Source organism: Podarcis filfolensis, assembly GCF_964270895.1.
Source record: "Podarcis filfolensis genome assembly, chromosome: 14".
NCBI classification, from domain to species: Eukaryota; Metazoa; Chordata; class Lepidosauria; order Squamata; family Lacertidae; genus Podarcis; species Podarcis filfolensis.
Genome location: NC_139616.1, coordinates 28,996,323 through 29,019,220, shown reverse-complemented (window position 1 = coordinate 29,019,220; position 22,898 = coordinate 28,996,323). Strand labels below are relative to the sequence as shown.

Below are 22,898 nucleotides of genomic sequence, written 5' to 3'. Positions count from 1 at the left end.
CTCAGAAGTAAGGCAGAAGCAAGCCCCCGTAACCCTGTAATTTGGAGTCAAGGTCTTGCCTCTTAGGAAGGAAGGAAGGACTCATCCATTCCAGATGCTGAGTGCCTCTGCAAGTATGATTGGTCTGCATGTTTCTCTGTTACATCATTTGTTTCTACCCCATAACATAACCACTTGTCTTCTTACTGTGGCAAAAGGGGCACCCACTTTGTGGGTGCTGCGTCTTGGAAGGCTAATGTGTTGTACACCCCCCTCGTACTGCAGTATATATATTAGGTAAAGGGACCCCTGACAATTAGGTCCAGTCATGACCGACTCTGGGGTTGCGGCACTCATCTCGCTTTATTGGCCGAGGGAGCCAGCGTACAGCTTCCAGGTCATGTGGCCAGCATGACTAAGCCACTTCTGGCGAACCAGAACAGTGCACGGAAACACCGTTTACCTTCCCGCCAGAGCAGTACCTATTTATCTACTTGCACTTTGACGTGCTTTTTAACTGCTAGGTTGGCAGGAGCAGGGACCGAGCAATGGGAGCTCACCCCGTAGCGGGGATTCGAACCGCCGACCTTCTGATCGGCAAGTCCTAGGCTCTGTGGTTTAACCCACAGTGCCACCCGCGTCCCTAGTATATATATTGGAGGTATGTAAATAAGTAAGAGTCCTGGGCCAGCTTTCCTTTCCCCCTCAGCACCACATCAAAATTGAGTGGTTTGCAGAGTAACTAGATTGTGGAACCACCACCACACATCTAGCTGTTTGGACTTAGCCCCGGAACCTGTTTGAATGTGAGTGTTTTTTATGAGTGTTGGCCTGACTGAGATTTGGGTTGCAAGCTGGGGCACCCCTCCACCCCCTTGAGCTCTCCTGCATGGCAACCGGCAGCCCCCGTTCTTCTGCACCCTCCATATTGCCAGCTCCTGGGCCGTAAGAAGTGACTGATTGGCTGCCAACACCCATCAGGATGTGGGAGGCGGGTGGTGAGGCTCAAGGGGGAAGTGGGTGATGTGTTGATGTGACAGTCCAAATGTTGGGCTTCCTTTTTTCTCGGTGTCAAATCGCGTTGCAAGGGGGTGGGGTGGGGGCGGGGGCTGCTTTGAACGTGTTGCACTTTTGTTTTATTGGTCTTTCATGAGGAAATGGGCGATTCTCCTTCCATTCTGCGGAGTGAAGGGTCCAAACTGAAGGTTGATAAAGTCTTAAAAGAGAAACTGACAGCTTGCACGGGTCGGAGTGACCCTTTGGGTTTTCGTTTTGCTTTCCCAAGGTCCAATTTCCAGTTCCGATTGTTTTGTGGTAGCGTTCAAGGTGCAGTCGAGTGCAACACCAGAGGAAACATGAGGTGTATATCCTTAGACTGTGCAGTGCACAATGCAGATTAATCCTATTTCATTATACTCTTTTTTGCCTCAACCAAACCATCCCCAACCTGGTGCCCACCAGATGTTTTGGATTGCAGCTCTCATCTGCCCCAAACATCTGGAGGGACCTGGTTGTCTTAATCAAATCCTGATAATCCTCACAAGGTGGTGAGTTTATTTTATGTGGCTTTCACTTTGCCTGCTGTTCGTCTCTGCTTCATTGCAAGGTGATGATTTTGTTCTGTTGTGAGCTGCTTTTGAATGGTATGTGGGTGAGAGGCAGGCTATACTTTCAGGAAATAAATAAAGGGATGGATTTCCTCCAATTTTCCAACTGCAAGTTCATGGATGAAGTATGAATTTTAATCAGAACGAGTGTCTGCAAGTGTGGAATTGCAGAGGGGTGGTTGATCCAGAAAAAAGCGGCCTATTATAAATCTGGATGCATGCAGAGGGTGTGGAACCCTATTTTATCTAAGGAAGATCACGGGTTTAAATAAGATGCAACATGTCAAAGTATGCAGAGTGATCTGTGTGATAACTTGTCAGGAGGTGCTGTTGCCATTTAACAGTATATCCCTTGGAAGAAGAAAAGTCATGAATTAAGAATTTGCAGGTCGCAGAAGGTTTCTCTTTTCATATGTAATCTACTTTGGAAATATTGCTTTAGCCACAAAATGGAGGAAATCGAGGTTCTCGTCTAAACAAAGACAGTAAGAATGCTGTATTTAAACACAGTAAATAGTTTTTATCTCTTCTCCCGCACCCCACCAGGTGTTTAAGGAGATTGGGCAATGCTTTTAAATCAATAGCTTTCCAGTTTTTGTTACTAGAGCTGAATGAATGCAGCTGAAGCACTTTATAGATTGTGTGTACAAAACTGGGTCTGAATAAGATGCTTTGTGGATTAAATAACTCAATGTTGCCCTACCTCCACTTCATGCAGTCTTTAAAGACTTGAAAGGCATATTAAATTTCGACAGATTAAGGTCTGCTGATGCTTAAAAATAAGAGAGTTTCTACTGTTTTAAATGACAGAACTATCATCTCTTTGAATGACATGGCTGTGAGTTTTTCATCTGTTCCTGTATTGATGTTGTATCTTCATTATTCGGTGAAAGGAGCTGAATTTGATTTTTGGGGGGTGGGGTCCTTCTTATATCCAGTTACAGTTTTGAAGCATTGTTTTGGGGCTCCTTTTGGCTTCACTTCCCCTCGCCCACATACACACACCTGATCTGAGATTTTGCATAGCTTTGACCCATCCCTGTTGAATGACAGTTGAAGCCTGGTTGTGGATGGCTTTGAGATAAGAAGGTGGGTGTTGTATTTTGTCCCCTACCTTGCTGCTCAACTTTCTGAAACCTTGTGCATCTTCCACAGACACAATTCTCAGAAACCTGCACGCTATACATAGAGTTGGGTCCAGGATACCTCATGGACTGCCTAATCCCTTATATTCCACTCCAATCACTTGAATCTTCAGGGGAGTCACTGTTGGTGGTCCCCCGTGGCTCGGATATGTGGCTCATACCCACCAGGATCATGGGCATGGTTTTATGGTGCTCCCCAGTGCTTTTTTCCCCCTTTAAAAATGTTTAGGGGTACTCTCATTTTCCTACTCATATTGAAATACTGCCCCTCAATGAGGCCAAACTTAGATTCACAAAATGTTTAGGGTTATGTGCCCCCCCCCAGAAAAAAAGCACTGGTGTTCCAGTTGAAATCAGACAAGTGTCAAAAAGCATCAATAGGCGGGCAATTCCGAAGTTTCGGTGCTGCCGTGCTAAATGATCTTACAGCCGTGGAATAAGTGTTACATTGCATCTGTAAGAGTGCCAGTTCCGCAGTTCAGAGTGGTTGAGTGTGCATGTCAGCCCTGCAAGGAAACCCTTTGGAGGGAATCATGCGCCGCCGCCCCCCCAATCTCTTCGTCTCCAAAATCTTAAATGGAACCTTGGAACACAGTTAATTTAAAGGATCGTGAGCTGATACAATGGAAACAGGCTGTGTCTTTTGAGTGCCTGTCTTGCTGCCTGCCTCAGCGTGGCTCATTTCTGGTGCTGCCATTTGTCCCTGAAGTAAAAGCCATGGATCAGGGAGCTGATGGTTCCCAAACATCTTCTGGAGAACATGAATGCCAAAACGATTCCAGCAGGGGCCAGTTGTGTGGAAAGCTGGTGCAACCCAATTTCTGTGCATATCTCTGTATATCTTCCTTTGAACCGTATTTAATGCCTTGGACCAGGCGCTGTGCTGCTGGAATCAGTCCATGGGTTGCCTCCTTGCACAGCAAATATGGAGTCTGTAGCATCTGGTGGGCACCAGGCTGGGGAAAGCTGCCTTAAGAATCTGAATTGCTATAATCATTCAATTAGCCATCAATTTAAAACCAGAGAGCTTATGGTGTCAGCTTTTGTGCTTTACCTTTTGAGGAATTAACCCTTGGTTAGAAGAAGGGAAGAGGAGCTGCGCTTATTCACAGGTGTCGGAAGATGGTGGGGCTGCTAATGCAATTTCAGTTTTCACACTTTCTGAAACAATGTGCAAACTAAAGATTAAGAACCTACAAAGAGCTTGCTGAATCTGGCCAGTGGCCCATCTAGTCCACCATCCTCATGGTGCCCAGCCAGTGGCCAAAGCACAGCTCTCCTTGGAAATTCACCCCTCTCTGAATTTTGTGTTGCAGTTTTCCAACCAAAGAATGTGTGCAAAAATGCATCCGTTCAGGAAAAGAACGTATCAGGTGTATTGTATTTGGGAAATGTGTGCATTAGGCCGAATTGCATGCAAAGGTTTTTATTTGCACTAAAATGCAGTCAAATGTTCACGAGGACTTTTGAAAAACAGCAACTTACAATTTGATGCAGAAATGTGCAGAACTGAACTTTAGACTGGGGGGGGGGGGGACGAGAAACTGAAACAGTTGTCCATGCTTAGCTAAGAGTGCTGTCTGGGTAGAGGAAAGGGGTCCAGCTCCAGAGGTGTCCTGAGAGGTTCTTCCCAGCCTTTGATAGTCCCTAATTTCCTCAGCTTGATGTCTTCCCTGCAGCTTCTTTTCCTGAAGGCTTCACTGTCTACTTTCCCTCAAGTTCCATTTCCTGCCTACTTAGTCCACCTGCTTCTTCTTTTTTTAACTTTTATTTTGCTTTAAACAGGTACATATAAATATAGTCCACCTGCTTCTTACTCAATTGTTCCCCACCTCCTGGGACTTCTTCCTACACAATTTCCAGCCCTCCATCTCACTGCCTGTCCATAAAGCCTATGTGGGTGAGGCTTTCATGCCAACCCAGCCACACTGACGATTCACTTCCCTGGTAAAAGCCTGGACTGTTCACAAACATGGTGGTCTTGGCAATGTCATGATCCCTCCAGCAGAGTTTTGCGAACATTCCATGACATCACATCAGCTCAGCCGGTCCTTGCCCTTGGATTACCTAGAGAGGCATGTTGTTCCCGCACTTCCCCAAAACTATTTTTCTCAATCCATATTTTATTATTAATTTTGACTGTCTTTCTTCCATATCACATGTTATATTTTTCATAACAGGAGTTCAGTTGGCATCAGGGGCACAATATATTTCTTTGCCTTTTTCTAATTGCTTGAGCTTTGGCCTCTCTCTCAACCAGAAGGCCCAGCCTCATTTAACATTTTGAGGCTTTTAAATTCTCATTTTGGAGCCATTAAGGCTGTAGCTTACTTTGGATAAGAATGTGAGCTTGCTTTGAGGTTTAACCTGTGCATCTCACAGAAGCTTTAAGTGGAGTGGTCAGGGAGGTCTCGGTGTGGTGAAATCGGTCAAATGAAAAAGCAATATCGGGGTTGTCAGAAAACAGCATGTACACATTATTGCTCTGAGACTGCTCTGTTTGCTGACAAGGGCTATGCTGTCACGGGGATGCTGAGACTGGGTGGGGTGCAAACCTTGTAGAATTTCATAGAATCATAGAATGGCAGAGTTCAAAGGGACCCCAAGGGTAGTCTAGCCCAACCCTCAGCAGTGCAGGAATCACAACGAAAGCACCTCTGAAAGATTACCACCCTACCTCTGTTTACAAACCTCCTACAAAGGAGAGTCCATCACTCCACTGTTGTTGAAGAAGAAGAGGAGTTTGGACTTGATATCCCGCCTTTCATTCCCCTTAAGGAGTCTCAAAGCGGCTAACATTCTCCTTTCCCTTCCTCCCCCACAACAAACACTCTGTGAGGTGAGTGGGGCTGAGAGACTTCAGAGAAGTGTGACTAGCCCAAGGTCACCCAGCAGCTGCATGTGGAGGAGCGGGGAAGCGAACCCGGTTCCCCAGATTACGAGTCCACCACTCTTAACCACTACACCACCCTGAACAGCTCCTACCATCAGAATCTAATGTTCAATCAGAATCTCCTTTCTTGTAATTTGGATCCATTGGTTTGCATCTTCTGGAGCAGCAGAAAACAAACTCGGCTTTCCACCTTTTCTTGTAGAGATTCGGGTCCTTGGGGACCCAATACCTTCAACTGCCTTCTGTGGGATCAACATAAGAACCTGCTAGATCAGGCCAATGGCCCATCTAGTCAAGCATCCTCTTTTTACAAGGACCAACCAGATGCTCATGGGAAATGAGTAAGCAGAAGAGCAAATATCCCCTCCTGTGGTTTCCAGCAAATGGTATTCAGAAGCATTGCTGCCTCCAACTGTGGAGGCAGAGCAGAGCCGCCATGGCCAGTAGCCATTGATAGCCATTTCCTCCATGAATTTGTCAAATCCCTTTTTTAAAAGCCTTCCAGGTTTGTTGTCCATCTATGCCTCCTGTGGGAGAAAGTCTCATAGTTTAACTATGTGCTGTGCTGAGAAGTCTTTCCTGTTATCTGTCCTGGACCTTCCAACGTTCTGCTTCATTAGGTGGGGTATGCAGAAATTACATCTGAGGAACTGAAAATGGGAGCTTTGTTAGAGCGCATTCCCCAGCCCGGTGCCCTTCAGATCTTTTGAACTACAGTGGACGCTCAGGTTGCGAACGTGATCCGTGTGGGATGCACGTTCGCAACCCACAGCGTTCACAACCCACGTCTGCACATGCATGGGTTGCGATTTGGCGCTTCTGAGCATGCACACAATGCAATTTAGCGCTTCTGTGCATGTGCGGCCGCTGAAATCCGGAAGTAACCCATTCCGGTACTTCTGAGTTTCGGCAGTCCGCAACCCGAAAAAATGCAACTTGAAGTGGCTGTAACCCAAAGTATGACTGTACTATTCCCTTTAACCCCAGTCAGCATGGCTGTGGGACGATGTGTCTGAGGGGAGCACAGCTGTGCTGGCCATTAGGGCTGAGTGATGTCTGGTTTTCAACATCATGATATATCACCAGCTGAATATCATGATACTGTATACTGAAATGTCACGATGTCTGAAATAAGGATAGAAATAATGAGGTGAACTGGGTAATATCCTGGCAACTGCCGCTACTTAGAAGTCTAAAATGGATACATTTTTCTGGCAGGGAGAAACCTCCTCTCCCTTGTGCATCTATCAATATTTTATATTTTATTCTATCACTGTTTCCCCCACATCATGATTTATTTATTTTTTACATAGCATGCACGCACACATCGTGATTCACGACATATCACATGCCCAATATTATGGAACTTTTACCACAATGTGGACTTCAGACCAATTTTGCATGATGTATCGATATGTCCCCCAGCCCTAACTGACCAGGGCTGATGGGTTGTAGTCCTAGACATCTGGAGCATTCCAGTTTGGGGAAGACTGTGTTAGAGTATGCTGGTGGCTGTGATATTTTTGCTTCTCACCTGCTTTACAGAGAACTCACCAGGTTCTCTGCTTTGAAAAGCATCCTTTTCAAAATAACTGAAGTCTCATGGAACCTCCAGGTCCAAGGCAATCTTTCTAGATTCCCAGGTCCTTCGGGGCATTTGGCCACTGTGAGAACAGGAGGATTTGGCCTGATTCAGCTGCACAGCTCTTCTTAGGTCCTTATCTGGATGCACCCTCACTTAGTGCCAGAAGCTGAGGTATGAGACATGAGACTAGCGGCTACCTGGGAGTGTTGGAGCACCCTCTCCAGGCATGGAGGGGAATGGAGTGTGCAACATCAGCCCCCCCCCCCCGATTGACAGACAGTAGAAACCTTTTGGCTAGTTAGACTGGGTATAATTCCTCCAGGAGCCTTCTGTTGTTCTAGCCCGGCCACCAAATCTGCTTCCTTTTGACTTCCAGCTTGTTCATTCACCCCTGGGTAAGATTTCAGGTGCAGTTTCCTGGGTTTTCTCCTTTCCAGTTTTGCTTTTCTGGGACATCCTTGTCAATAATGAGGTTGCTAATTAGCTCTTAATACCTGTTTAAAGTCTCTCAGTTGAAACGCTGGAGCAGATTGGGTTGAAACGGAAGTAATTGGAAGCGCTAATAGGTTGCTGCTAATTGCTAGCCCATGTTTGCAGTGAGCCAGGTAAAGTGTGGAAACTGCGGGGGGGGGGGGGTTGGGGGGAGGGGGCTTTGTGGTATTGAGGGCAATGCCAATATGAATTTCATTTCAATTTTAAATGCAGTAAAAGAAGTAGTGCTCTGCCTACCATGCTGTTGGCTTCCATAAATTTTCTGCGATTGCACTGCCTGTGAGCAGAATCTCACCTATTATCTCCTGTGAGTTGTGCCATATCAACACAACTCTGAAAATAAAATGCTGGGGTCCCAGCTTGTTGAGTATGTGAGTTGATAAGAGATGTCTGAGAAGGGGTGGAAAGAGCTGTAGTCTGAGCTGTGCATTGGAACCAAAGTGCCATATCTGCTTCTGTGGGTCGCTGGACTGTGGTTAGCTGATGCTGTGGGGAGCTGAAGCATAAATCCCAGCAGGATTGGGACCAGAGTTGGAAGCAATGCTGGGGAAGCTCTAGGGCAGGCATAGGCAAACTCCGGCCCTCCAGATGTTTGGGACTACAATTCCCATCATCCCTAGCTAGCAGGACCAGTGGTCAGGGATGATGGGAATTGTAGTCCCAAACATCTGGAGGGCCAGAGTTTGCCTATGTCTGGTCCAGGGGTGCTGACTTGAGCAAGTTATTGGGCAGGCCAAGTAAGCCCTGCCCCCCACAATCAATCACATGACGTGGCGCAAGGACACCATTTGAATGGCAATGCCCATCAACTTTGGGGAGGCCCAGCCCCCTAAAATATTTTCTGGGGGTGGGTGAAGGGACCTTGGCCCCTAGGAGTTGGCTCCTATAGGCAGATCTTCATCTGGCAAGGAGGCATCAATTGAGGGATGGTCTATAGCAGGTCAGGATGTGCAGAGGAAGTCTGTCCAAGGAGGACTGTGAGAAAAAATATATATCAATGAGATAAGTGTGCATTTGGGAAAGGGAAGAGAGCCTCAGATCCACGGTCCATCTAGCTCAGTACTGTCAACACTGAGTGGTAGCAGCCCTCCAGGTTTTCATACCAGAGCCTAGAGCTACCAGGGATTGACCTTGGGGGCTTCTGCACTCAAAGCAGATGCTCTACTATTGAGCCACAGGAAGAACAGATGGTCTGGAGCAAGACTGGGGAGCCACATGTGCAGAGTGCAGAGTATAGAGGCCAAAGCCTGAACCACAAGTATTTTTAGCCAGAGAGGAGTCATGCCAAGGCCGCGGCAAATCTGCCTCTTCTCCTCCTTCTCTGCATCCATGAGTGATTCTCCAATTGCGCTAGCATGCAGCTTCCTGCTTTAAGGGACCTGGCCAATCCCAGCAGTTAGGAGGTCCTGAGTTATGAACTTGCCTCATTATTCCCTCTGCTAATGCCTTAATTTTTTTGGCATGCCAGACGAGGGATCGTGTAGCGAGGCGGAAGCTAAGCCTCGCCTCGCCTCGCCTGCCAGCCAGCCAGGCCTCCTCGGATGCTCACTTGTTTTCATCCTTCTTTCCAGAGCGTCGGCGCATGCCTGAGATGCTCTCAGCCCACGTCTTGGGCCTTGGCAGGTTGACAGCCGTGTCTGTGCTAATATACAACACGTTGCATTTTTTTTGACACAGCTGCTTTCCTCGGAGAGGGGGAAGAACCCACCCAAACAGTCCTCTTTGGCAAGATCCCCTCCCGCCCACAGACGGCGAGCGGGCGAGCCTTCCTTACGTACGCCACGAATCCCACAGGCGGGGGCGGGAGAAAACTCGCACTGCCGCATTTTGGGGCGGATGGGATTTCTAGGTTTGTGCACTGTTGAGTCCAAAGCGTTCTGCTGAGGATGCTGAATGGAGAGGCAAAACTTGTTTAAGGCCAAAGGCTGTATTCCTTTCTAGGCAACCGTGGGGTGTGTGTGTGTCACATGTCAGTGGTAGGTGGAGCCAGAGGCAGAAGTGGGCGGAGCAATGTATGCATGTATGTATTCATTTTTTGCTTTACACAGAAGACTACTTTCTACTCACACTCATTCACCCTCTCTGTTCTCCATCAGCATTCAAGGGCACATTCCAGTGAGGCAAAAATACTCGAGGTAGACAAAACTGAGTAGATGGTCCAATGTAGACCCTCCAAGTATCCCTATTTTCCAGGGACAGTCCTGGATTTACAGAAGCTGTCCCAGTTTCTGATTTGATCCTGGAATTTCCTGCTTTTTCTTATGGCGTCCCTATTTTCATCAGAGAAAATTGGAGGATATGGTAGGACATCTCGATTGTCGTTGGAGTAATGTTGGAGGGTATGGAGTTATGTGACGCCCGAGCCAAGGAGATAAGTAACTATGCAACCTTTAGAAGACATTTGAAGGCAGCCTTGTATAGGGAAGTTTTTAATGTTTAATTGTGTTTTTATAAATGTTTGAAGCCACCCAGAGCGACTGGGGCAACCCAGTCAGATGGGTGGGGTATAAAAATATTATCATTATTATGGAACAGGGCATCTCTATTTTCAATGGAGAAATGTTGGAGGGTATGTCAATGGTCTGGCTTGGTATAAGGCGAACCATGAGGACATTTTTTAAAGGAGAAGGAATACAGGTGAGTTGTAGAACACATCCTTTGCATATATAAGGTCCCAGGCTGAATCCTCAATGGCTTCTCCATGTAGGACTGGGAGAGACTCCCTGGCTGAAACCCTGGAGAGATGCTGCCAGTCAGGGTGGACAATATTGTCACAGATGCTCCAATGGGCCAATCTAGTAAAAGGCAGTTTTCTACATTCCTCCACTTCCTTTGAGCCACCATGACGCCTATCCACAATGTTGCAGCCCCAAACATCTGGAGGGCCCAAGGTTGGGTAAGGCTGAGTTAGTTGGAGGAGTGCAATGGGGCACAGCAGCGCCTGCTTCCCCTCGGCTGCTCCTCTTCACCCACCCCATTGCTTCCTGTTTTAAGCAGGCTTTGAATGAGATGGTTCTGCTTGATGTTTGTTGAGCATCTTCTGCTTTCCTGATGAAGGTGACTTTTCCTTTTTTTAAGGGAAAGAAAGCTTTAAATTCTGCAGAATTGGAAGCCACCTGGAAATGTTTCCAACTGGCTCTGTCTGCTTCCTCTTTCTCTTTCCACCACTTGACTTGCCTGGGCCAGTAGTGGGTGCAAAGGAGCCAACTCCTGGGGGCTGAGGTCCCTTCACCCTCCAATAAAGCATTTGAGGGGTAGCCCCTCAAATGTTGATGGACATTGCCATTCAAATGGTGTGTGTGCCACATCTTATGGCCAATTATGTGGGGTGGGGCTTACCTGCGCACCCCAATATTTTATTCTAGTTGGCACCTTTGAGTGGGTGACAAAACCAGTGCAGCCAAGTGGAAGGAGTTTTGACTCGGGGGCAAGTATGCCTGGGTCCAAATGTCTGCTCACCTCTCTGTCTCACTTCTGTAACTTCAGCAGAAGGGAACTGAGGGTTGCCTGCACCCTTTGTTCATCATTGGAGGCTCCTTCCAGATACCAAGAAGAACATAAGAAGCACCTGCTGGACCAGACCAATGCCCCATCTAGTCCAGCATCCTGTTCCCACAGTGGCGAATCAGATGCCTCAATGGGAAACCTGCAAGCAGGACCCCCAGCACAATGGCAACTATCCCCTCCTGTGGTTTCAGTTCCAGCTGTGGAGGCACAGCATAGCTGCCATCATAGCTAGGAGCCATTGATAGCCCTCCATGAATCTGTCTAATCCTCTTTTAAAGCCGTCCAAGTTGGTGGCCATCACTGCCTCTTGTGGGAGTGAGTTCCAAAGTTTCACTATGTGCTGTGTAAAGGACTTTATGTGTGCTAAATCTTCCAGCATTCAGTTTCATTGAATGTCTGTGAGTTTTAGTGTTCTGGGTGAAGGAGAAAAACTATTCACTGTCCACTTCCTCCCTGCCATACATACCGTATTTTTTGCTCCATAAGACGCACCTGACCATAAGACGCACCTAATTTTTAGAAGGGGAATGCAAGAAAAAAACTATTTTTAAAGGGAGCACTGAGCAGAGCCTGTATGCATCCCAGGCTCTGCTCGGCACTCCCTTTCACGAGCCATGTGAAGCGTGTGTGCGGCGCTTGCAGGCTTTTCCCCAGGAGGGAGAAAAGCCCCCAAGAGCTGCACACTCTTTAAAGGGTGTGCGGCTCCTGCGGGCTTTTCTACGAGGAAGGAGAAGGGACTGACTGCCCGCGTCAGTCCCTTCTCCCTCCTCAGGGAAAAGCCCACAAGAGCCGCATGGAGCGTGTGTGTGGCTCTTGCGGGCTTTTCCCGCCTGCCTCCCACCTGCATTCACTCCATAAGAAGCACACACATTTCCCCTTACTTTTTAGCAGGGAAAAAGTGCGTCTTATGGAGTGAAAAATACGGTAATTTCATATGCATCAACCATGCCACCTCTTACTTGCTTATTCTCTAAACTAATTAGATGGGGAAGGGGCTCTTGCTCTTAAAACTTTGAATATGGGATGCTGTCAACAGAGAAGCTTTTGACCTTGGTGGTACCACTTTGGACGTGGTTTGCATGGTGATCCCATGTTTCTCTAGGACATGGGTAGGCAAACTAAGGCCTAGGGGCCGGATCTGGCCCAATCGCCTTCTAAATCTGGCCTGTGGACGGTCTGGGAATCAGTGTGTTTTTACAGGAGTAGAATGTGTGCTTTTATTTAAAATGCATCTCTGGGTTATTTGTGGGGCATAGGAATTTGTTCATTCCCCCCCCCCAAAAAATATAGTCTGCCCCCCCCAGAAGGTCTGAGGGACAGTGGACCAGCCCCCTGCTGAAAAAGTTTGCTGACCCCTGCTCTAGGAGAACATGTGAAGTTGCCTTACACCGAGTCAGACCACAAGTCCATATAGCTCTGTGTTGTTAATGCTGACTGAAATGTGAATGTTCCCAGGTTTAGGAATTAAATCTGAGCCTTAGCATGCAGTGCAGACACTGTGCCCCTGAGCGATGGCCGTCTGAGGAACTCAACATGCTTTGTGTCTTTGGCTTCTTCCTCTTTGGAGGCCCCTAGGGGTGGGAGAGACAGGAAAAAGTGGGTTTCGGAAATCTGATGTTACTGCTCAGAACTCTTTGTCTTTGCTTTGCACACTCTGGGGAACCAGTCATGTGAGGGCAGCTGCACAAACCCCTCTCATCTCGTGGGCAGAACTCAGCGGTAGACATCAACTGGCTCTCTCCTCTGTCCTTCTCTCCAGAAAACCCTGCCTTTTTCTGTGAAGGGGGGAGGGGTTCAGAGAATTATTGGCAGGCACCTCAAACTACATTTCCCCAGGATTTTGAAGAAGAGAACTGTAATGTAGGTTTAGCAGATGAGCATGAAACAGGGGAGATGGGTGTGCCTCCCTCCTGCCACTGCTGCCAAACTGGAGACTAGAAACATGGAAAGGATGTACTTGATAGTCCTAAGAGCGTAAGAACAGCCCTGCCGCTGGATCACACCAAAGGGGGGTCCATCATTGCTCAGCATCCTGTTCTCATAGTGGGTGACCAGACGCCCCAAAAGAAAAAACCTAAAGCAGGATGGGGGGGGGGAGCGCTTTTCCCTCCTGTAGTTTCCAGCAACTGGTACTCAGAGGCATTCTGCTTCTAACAGTGGTGGGAGAATGTATCCATCAGGCTCGATAGCCTTCTGCTCTGCTCTGGGAGCCAGTGTGGTGTAGTGGTTAAGAGCAGTAGTCTCGTAATCTGGGGAACCGGGTTCGCGTCTCCGCTCCTCCACATGCAGCTGCTGGGTGACCTTGGGCCAGTCACACTTCTTTGAAGTCTCTCAGCCCCACTCACCTCACAGAGTGTTTGTTGTGGGGGAGGAACGGAAAAGGAGAATGTTAGCCGCTTTGAGACTCCTTAGGGTAGTGATAAAGCGGGATATCAAATCCAAACTCTTCTTCGTCTCTGCGGCGAATTTGCCTAACCCTCTTTTAAAGCCATCCGAGCTTGTGCCTCTCGTTGCCTCTCGTGGGAGCGTATTCCATATTGTAACTTTGTGCTGTCTGTGAAGAAGGATTTCCCTTTGTCTGTCCTGAATCGCCCAACATTCCGCTTCATTGGAGATCTCTGAGTTTTAGTATTATATGACCATAGAACTATAAAGTTTGACCTTAAAGCACCATTTAGTCCAACCCCTTGCAATGACAGAGCCAAAGTCCAGGCTTCTCTGGATTGGCCCTTGAAATGCATTATTTCAGCATTATTATACTGAAGTAATAGAACAAGTTTATGCTAATAAAGGGAGCTTTTGTTTAGTCTAGCCTTCTCCAACCTGGTGTTTCGGACTTCAACTCCCATCAGCTTCAGCCAGCACATTCAAATGCTGAAGTATGTTTATATCTGCTATCTTGGGCAACCAGCTGGAGCCCATGGCAAGGCTATTTCCTGGGCCGTATCTCTTCAGCGGTGGTGGTGGGGAATCACATGTCTGTTCCCTCCTCTGGGTTTGAAAACTGGCAGAGCAGGGAGGCAAGCTCAGTGGTTAATTTTATTTTTTGGATGCATAAGTGAGGTTCTTCTTCCTCCTTTCACTGCTGCTGGGGAAGGGCTGTGGCTCAAAGGTAGAGCATCTATTTTGCATGCACAAGGTCCCAGGTTCAAACCCAGGCATTTCCAGGTATGCTTGTGAGCAGTGTTAGAAACTCAGATATGTAACCTAGGCACCAAATGGCTCCTCAGACCAAGGTTACAATTGCCAGAATGGCATATCTAGGTGCCATTTTGGGGTAAGGCAGCTCTAAAGTCTTATTTTTCAAAAGATGAACTGATTGTATTTGATTCTCAGTTAAGCATCTGGCTAGTTCAGAGGACAACCTTGCGCTAGTTTAAGAACTTTGGGAATTTAAAGAAAAGTCACCCTAAGGTCCCAGGGCAGGTCACAACAATTAAAACACAATATTAAAAAGTAGTTTTAAACAACTTGCAATCACAGAAATATGCAAAAACCAGACATTCCAAGTGTCCAAAACCAGGCTACAGAGTTTGGTCTGTAGCTGGGTGGGTGAGGTAGATGGATGGATGGATGGATGGATGGACCAGGCCTACTCCCCACCCCCGCAACTGGTAATGGTGCAGGAAAAAGGATGGGCAATTGATTTGGTTAAATGTATAAGGCGCCATTTGGTAATGAAACAATTGTTGTTGTTTAGTCATTTAGTCATGTCCGACTCTTCGTGACCCCATGGACCAGAGCACGCCAGGCACTCCTGTCTTCCACTGCCTCCCGCAGTTTGGTCAAACTCATGCTGGTAGCTTCAAGAACACTGTACAACCATCTTGTCCTCTGTATCCCCTTCTCCTTGTGCCCTCCATCTTTCCCAACATCAGGGTCTTTTCCAGGGAGTCTTCTCTTCTCATGAGGTGGCCAAAGTATTGGAGCCTCAGCTTCACGATCTGTCCTTCCAGTGAGCACTCAGGGCTGATTTCCTTAAGAATGGATAGGTTTGATCTTCTTGCAGTCCATGGGAGTCTCCTCCAGCACCATAATTCAAAAGCATCAATTCTTCGGCAATCAGCCTTCTTTATGGTCCAGCTCTCACTTCCATACATCACTACTGGGAAAACCATGGCTTTAACTATACGGACCTTTGTTGGCAAGGTGATGTCTCTGCTTTTTAAGATGCTGTCTAGGTTTGTCATTGCTTTTCTCCCAAGAAGCAGGCGTCTTTTAATTTCATGGCTGCTGTCACCATCTGCAGTGATCATGGAGCCCAAGAAAGTAAAATCTCTAATGGAACAATACTTGTTTAAAAAAACTAATGAATTGGCACCAAGCTCTCCAGCTGAAAGCTCCAGAGCTAGATCAAGGGGTTAAGTTAGATTCCCTGAAATGATGGAGAGACTTTTAAAAGTGGAAGAAAGACAAGTCTAAGTTCCTTCTTGCCAGTACAAGACAGTGTGTCTAGCACTGCAGCCTCTGTGTCTCTGGAGAAGTCAGTTGCCTTCTGCTGTTGGCGCCCATGAACTGGGCTTCCTTTGTCTTCTACATCTTGGCGGTTGCTCCACTGCAAGAGGCATTGTCTGTTGGCTGCAGCAAAAGGACTGCAGAGTATTAATCATTTTGAGGCTGGATGCACCAGCAACCACTTCATTGGAAACTTGACTGCAGATTGTTTTGATCTTTGCTGTCCGTCTCGCTAGATCCTCCCTTCCCTTCTCTTTCTGCTGACTGGACTTGGCCTGTGTACAACTTCTCTTTCTAAAAAGTAATAATTTTCAGAGGGGTAGCCACAAGAGATATATAGATATTCATTTTTAATTATATTTAGATCCTGCCAGTGTGGCAAGGTGGTTAGAGTGTCGAACAGGTCAGCATGCGGCAAAGTCTGATAAGCTACAGTATCTCAGATTTTACTTGACCCATCTACATGGCTAATCCAGGAAGAAGAGTAAATCATAGTGCAGGTGGGTGGGGGGAGCTTGAAAACCAATGTCAGCTAATGGGGTTAAAAGGGGGAGTTGGGGAGGAATATTTCAGCCTCTAAAACGCTTAAAAGTTTGGGGTAGGCTGCTTGAGGTTTCCCCAAAGCTCCTATTGGCAGTAAAAGGACGGAGTGTTTCAGAAACTTCAGGCAAGATGCTAAATCAAAGAGAAAACATCAACAAATATTCAAGATGTGCCAAAAGTTTCAATTTCACCCGGCAAAACTTTAAATATGAAATATACCGCAAACACTAATTAATTGTTCTTAATTATTTCGAGGTTTGGCAGGTACCTGCTGTGAAACCTCAGAAGATCATCATCACAACAGTAAAAAATAAAAAATAAACTTGCTGTCAAATGCTAAATGCTACTGCGTACCAACTGTCAAATTCTGTCAGATATAGCTGGATGTCAAATACAGATGGGAATATTAGAATATCTGATAAATATGAGGCAGCAGCGTTCTTAGGGGTGTGTGGAAATCTAGGAACAATCTTTTTTTAAAAAAAATATTATATCTACCTGTTCTTCTGCAATGGAGCTCAGAATAACTTCCATTGAATAGAAGGGGAGCACTTTTCAGCTAGTCTCCATACAGGAACTGAACAGTCCCAAATTCCTTAGCTCCAGCAAGGAAGCTTCATTATGTTGTTTTGGCACTATTAAATACCAGCATTGAATTTGGGAGAAGCTTCTGTTCTTGTTGTTGGATTAGACAATGAGGTGTCTATTGACACCTAATTAGGGCTGGCCAATAAATTGATACATTGCCCAGAACCGGTTTGAAGTCCATCTTGTCATATTGGCTTCGTAATTTTTGACCTGGCAATATATTGTGAATCGTGATGTGTGAAGCCAGCCAATGCCTCTGCATAGCTCCACCCTTATTTCAGACACTGTGATATATCAGTATATCGTGATGTTTAGCTGGTGATATATTGTGATGCTGAAAACCTGATTTCACCCAGCCGTACACCTAATTAGGGGACTCTAGTCATCAGGGTTTCTTTAGATGTAAGAAGAGCTTGGTTACTGGATCGGACCCAAAGGGGATCCATCTAGGGCAGCATCCTGTTCTCACAGTGGCCAGTCAGATGCCCCGTTTGGACACCCAAAAACAGGACCTGAGCACAACAGCCCTATCTTCCCAGCAACTGGCATTCCAAGCCTCTGAAAGTGGGGGTGAAATCTAGCCATCATTGCAAGTAGCCATTGATAGCCTCATCCTCCATAAATGGTCCCATTCTTTCTTAAGGCCACCCAAGACAGGAGTCTCTTGTGGGAGTGAATTCCATAGGTTTGTGGGGCGCCTGGACTTCCGTTCTAATTCTGGGGTGCCCAGCATTGAATTTAGCATGTTAAAATATAAGCCAGGCTGGCTTCCTGGTGAAGTTATCGCCTGCAGAGATGGACCATTAAAAGAGCTAAAAGAAATGGGTGATGTACCATTAAGAAGGCCATTAACAGAGAGCCTCTCCCTGAGTCTAGATTCAGGTAGGTAGTCGTGTTAGTCTGATGCAGTCGAAATAAAAAAATTGTCCAGTAGCACCTTATAGACCACCTAAGTTTGTTCTGGGTAGAAGTTTTTGTGTGCATGCACACTTGAGAAATAATTAACAGAGACAAAAGGCCAGAGTTTCAGGAGGTAGGGGCAGAATTGTAGGGGGCGATGAGGTAAACAAACAGGAAAAAAGTGTCATTTTTGCAAGCTGGAGAATGGGGGTGCAGAGCATGGGGCAGGCTGTCTGTTTTATGCTGCAGAGAGGGTCAGACACAATATTTTGGGTCTCTTCATCTATATATCAAACTTTGTTTTGGTCACAGACCAGCATAAGAGAAGACATACGGATAAAGTAAACACATAGGATTTAAAACAGGTAAAGGAAAAAACTAGTAGTTAAGAGGTGATTATATCATACATAACTTTAAAAAGTTAGAGACAAGGACAAACGGTTAAAAGCGACTATAAGGGAGGGAGCATGAAGGAGCACAGATCTTGCATTTTGGGTCTAGTTTGTGGCACGAACCATCCTTTGATGATGGTTACAGCTGTTACAACTAGGTATGTAACATTTGTGTTTTCATCTTGAAGTAGCGGGGAGGTATAAAGTTCTTCTGTGTGACATGGAAATTTATGTATAGTATTAGCAGTGAAAAAAGGCATGTTCCATTGGATAAATGTGTAAACAAATCATATATCATAAAGGCATCACAGTCTCTGCTCTGCCTTATTGCCCAAAAGGAAACATAGACCCCTGGAATCTCACATTGCTCAGAGATTGAAGTGGTGTGTAACAATAGTTTAATTCTGGGCTGTGTGGAGAAGTCCATCGCTTTGTCCTGTATGTTCCCATATTTAGCTTCATTCACTGGATGTCCGCAAGTTCTGGTGCTATGATAAAGGGAGAAAACACTTTCCCTCCATTATTTCATGATTCTGGAGGAATGGCAACCATGGCATAGTATTTTCCAACCCTGCTGTTGATTTTCTGCCGGGCTGACTATGTCTTGGCCTTGTGGCAGCCATTTTCTACGTCGGATGGATTTTTGTCAAGTGGCTTTTCCAAGAAGGTGATATCTTTGACCTACAGGTATCTTGTCTTTTGCAGCAAAGTGAAAATCCTGCCAGCTCAGATGCCTGTTCCTATCTTTGTGCTCCTCTGGAGGGACATTTTAAAAATAGCACTATGATTTTCATTCCTCCCTTCCCCACTCCACCTCTCGTTCTTTGTCTCATAACCTGCTTCTGGGAAGAATCAAAGTTTGTCTTCAGGCAATTTCTGTGAAGCTTAAAAGGGCCCCTGCGCCCAATTTGCTGCCCTGGAGGAGACATGCTGTCCTAGTACTGTGCCCTCGAAATTTCAAAAACAAGGGAGCACTTTTTGTGTGATAGGATGTTGAACCAAAGGGCATGCTTGCAGGAGACTTGAAGTGTGCATTAAATATGCATTCTTTAAGAGGAAGAAGACAGACCAGTAGGCAATGGTTTAACATCTGGGGGCCCAGGCTCAGTTCCACTCTGTGCCATGATGGCCTCTTCCTTCTCTTAGTTCATGGGGCCGCAGGCTGTAAACTTGACCCAGGGATGATTCTCAGAAAGGGGAAGATCTGTGAATTAGGCAGCACTTCCATCGCTCAGACCAGCTTTCCCTAGGCTGGGTGCCTCCAGCTGTTTTGAACTATTTATGTACTATTAATTTCATAAAATTTACACACCTTGTAAAAAAACCCCACACTTTTAAAACCCTCCAACCTACCTCAAAGTGGTTTACAAAAAAGGTGAAACAAAAAAAACCTATCAATAAGAAAAACCAACAATAATTGTAAATGTTGAAAAAGTTACAATATCAATAGACTAAAAGCAGATTAAAACCCGCACCTACTTTCTAAACATCTGGGTGGCCTGGTCTAGACAAGGATGTTTTCAGCAGGGACCAAAAAGACTAAAGCGAAGGCACCTGCCTGATGTCAATAGGCAGTGAGTTCCAAAGTGTTGGTTGCTGCCATATGAAAGATCAAGTTTTTACAAATGCGAAGCGGGTACTATGTGGCATCTGACTACAACTCCCATCAGCCGCAGCCAGAACAGGAGATGCAGGTTGCTTGTACCTTTTCCCATACACCTGGGGTAGCAGCTTTAGGGATGGTGTGTATGACCTGAACAGTGGCTATTATTTTTATTTTATTTTTTAATTTAGGAGACTATTACAGACATGTCCCAAGTCTTGTTATGTCTGATCCACAGCAGATCTCTTTCCCAGAGCTGCCAGGGACTGCTCCTGTGGCATTCAACATGCAAACCGCCTGCAAACTATTGCTGGACCCTCCAGAAATCAGAGACCATTTTGCTTTCAGTGGTGGGTAGCTTGCTTGCCATATTCTGTACATGCATCCCTGCTAATTTTCAACCAGACTTGGGTGAGAAGAGGCAAGTCTTTACTTTTGTAGCATCCTTCAGGCCGGGGACTTGCTTTCCTCCCCAGTCAGGTGGTTTAATGTTACATCAGCTCTCCTTGACATTTGCAGTAGCCTCCTTTAAATAATGTAGGAGTGGAAAGAAACATGGGTGATCTCCCCCTCCTTGGAAATGCATCAGTGTGGCTGAATTTAGCCATTAGCGTAAATTTACTCTAACCTCAAACTTTCCAGATCAAAATCTCCTCCTCCTCAAAGGAATGTTCTTTTCAGCAACCCACCTTCAAGGGGCTAGTTTGGATTGGGAGGGGGCTATATTTTGACACACACTAAAAATGGAGCAGTTCTGCTTTCTTCAGGACATGGTTGAAGCTGTGTGCGATGCATGAAACTGTCTCTCTGAATTTTTCAAAATGAAGAAGTTGCAGTTGGTCAAAGCCTGTTTTCATTTTTATATGCCCAAACGCTACCAAGCCCTTCCATTTATTTGTGCATTGCATTTTTTCTGCTTTGCTAAGAGCAGGGGAGCAGGATGCAGCTTGCATGCATTCTGAACCATGTAATTGTAATGGCACCCTGTGCACTACAACTCCCATTAGCCCCAGCCACTAGTACAAGGTGTGCAAAGGGTGCTAGGTTAGCAGAAGGCTTACCCAGTACGTAGGTGCTTGCTTCAGCGCTAGCCATTGCAGGCTTGTTGGCATCATAAAACTATAAGATTGGGGGATTTTTGATCACGTCTTTTACATTTATAAAGACAGCCTCCTGATCTGGACCCCAAAACTAGGATTCCCAAACATTTTTTGGTCCACTGCCCCCTTGGTCCCATAAACTCATCCACTGTCCTCTACCTTGCCCTATAAAATGCATAGCGGTTTGCACAACCCGCTAAGGAAGATAACAACACAATAAAACTCAAAACCATTAATTTCTTCTTTGAAGACATGCATATTTCTTCAAAATCCAGTTAAAATGATTTAGTTTAATTAAATTTATAGGCGCAAGGGCGTGACACTGATGCACACAAAAAGAAATATACGCTCTGATCTAACCTCATAGCTAGAAATAGAAAATGCAGCAAAGAAAATGACAGGATAAATCTTTTTACTCATCCTTACTAACAAGAACTTAAGGGCTGAGGACATTCGAAGCATAAAATATTTACATATAGCTACTGACCAAACATGCATAAAACTTCACTTGCCACAGATGTACGGTAACTAATTTATAAGAAAATCAATAGCTATTATGAATAATCGGCTATCTTGTGACAACTCAGAATTGTAAATACAAACAAATGTGATAAAAGGAAATAGCCTTGAAAGCGATAAGAACAATGAAACTTTAAATACAAAACAAGGAAGGTGTTCCACTCCAGCCTGGCAGTGCCAACATGGGCTGTCACACACCTGGATTTTCCCAGACATTTAGCCACTTTCCACCTGGGAAACAGTGTTTGTGTGTGTGTATTTCGTCACTTTCAGGGGGTTGGCAGATTTGAAAAATTGCAGAGAAAGGGGCTTACATTTAAATATTAAATAGCCAACTTTCCCCCACTTTCCTTTTAACTGCTGATTCAATGGCCATTGCCATTCTTTGTTCCCAAAAACACTCCCCCCTGAGAATGAGAGATGTAAGTGCACTGAAGGCAGTGTGGCTCAGTGGAAAGAGAGAGACTGTAAGGATCCTGGGTTCGAGTTCTGCACCTGCAGGCAATGGGAGAGGAGGCAAGCTTCTGAACCTTCAAATGACTGGTAGAAAATGGAGTCTTTTGTTCTCATTCTCCTGCGGTAAATCACTCTTCTGCCTATTCCCAACTGTGCAATGGGATCAACGGCAGTCTACCTTGCAGGGTGGTGGGTAGGGTAGAGGGTTGCAAATTGATTCAAATGCGTGGGAAATTTCGCATAACATTATCCTGGCTGGCATGAGGAACAGAACGTTCTCTTTGCTGCAGAATACTTTAGGGACAGCGTGGGATGGACAGGTTGTACTTAAGAGAAGTCTCTTTCCCCCCTTAGTTTTCTTCTTTTTTCGCTATCCTTTTTCCCTGTAGGTCCTTTCCTGGGTTTGGGTGGGCTGATGGCAGGAAGATGCTACGCTTAGTTTTCCAGGCTGATGCGCTGGATCCCTGAGGATCTATCACTCTTCTTGTGTCAAAAAGTTCTTACGAGGTTTTTCTTGGGGGGAGGACGGTGCCTCCCTTAAAGCAGTGACAGGATGAATTTAGGGATTCTTTGTGATTTCTACATTACATAGGGTTAGACTAGTTGATACTTCAGGTCTCTTTCAGCTGTACAATTCTATGCTTTCTATATGATATACCCAAAGCAACTACAGTGGTACCTTGGTTTTCGAATGTAATCCATTCTGGAAGACCGTTCGAATTCCAAAACGTTCGAAAACCGAAAGCTCAATACTGAAAACTCAATGCGAGGGGCTGGCAACGTTTTTGGGGCATGGGCCAGTTCGTGATCCTGCAGATGCTACGGTGGGCTGGAGTGTGCGCATGTGTGCATGCGTGTGCACGCACAAAACCATTTCCAGCACAGAGGAGGCATGTGCAGCTTCCCATTGGCTGCAGGAGCTTCCTGCAGCCAATGGGAAGCCGCCCAGTGTCGTGGAAGGTGGTCCCCACTCTGCTCCGCACCGGTTTAGCGCGGTGAATGGGAGTCAACCGAGCGGGCGGTGGGGGTCCATGGGCTGGTTAAACGACCCCCATGGGCTGCTTCCGGGCCATGGGCCTTAGGTTGCCTAGGCCTGCTCAATACGGAAGTTGTGTGGCATGTTCGACTTCCGAG

At 46.1% G+C, this 22,898-nt stretch overlaps 1 protein-coding gene across 2 annotated transcripts in view; it reads left to right on the top strand.

Moving 5' to 3' along the window:
* The window catches only part of PRKCB (protein kinase C beta), a 197,385-nt gene that overhangs the window by 4,590 nt on the left and 169,897 nt on the right, over window positions 1–22,898 (top strand). The gene's annotated exons all lie outside the window — the stretch shown is intronic.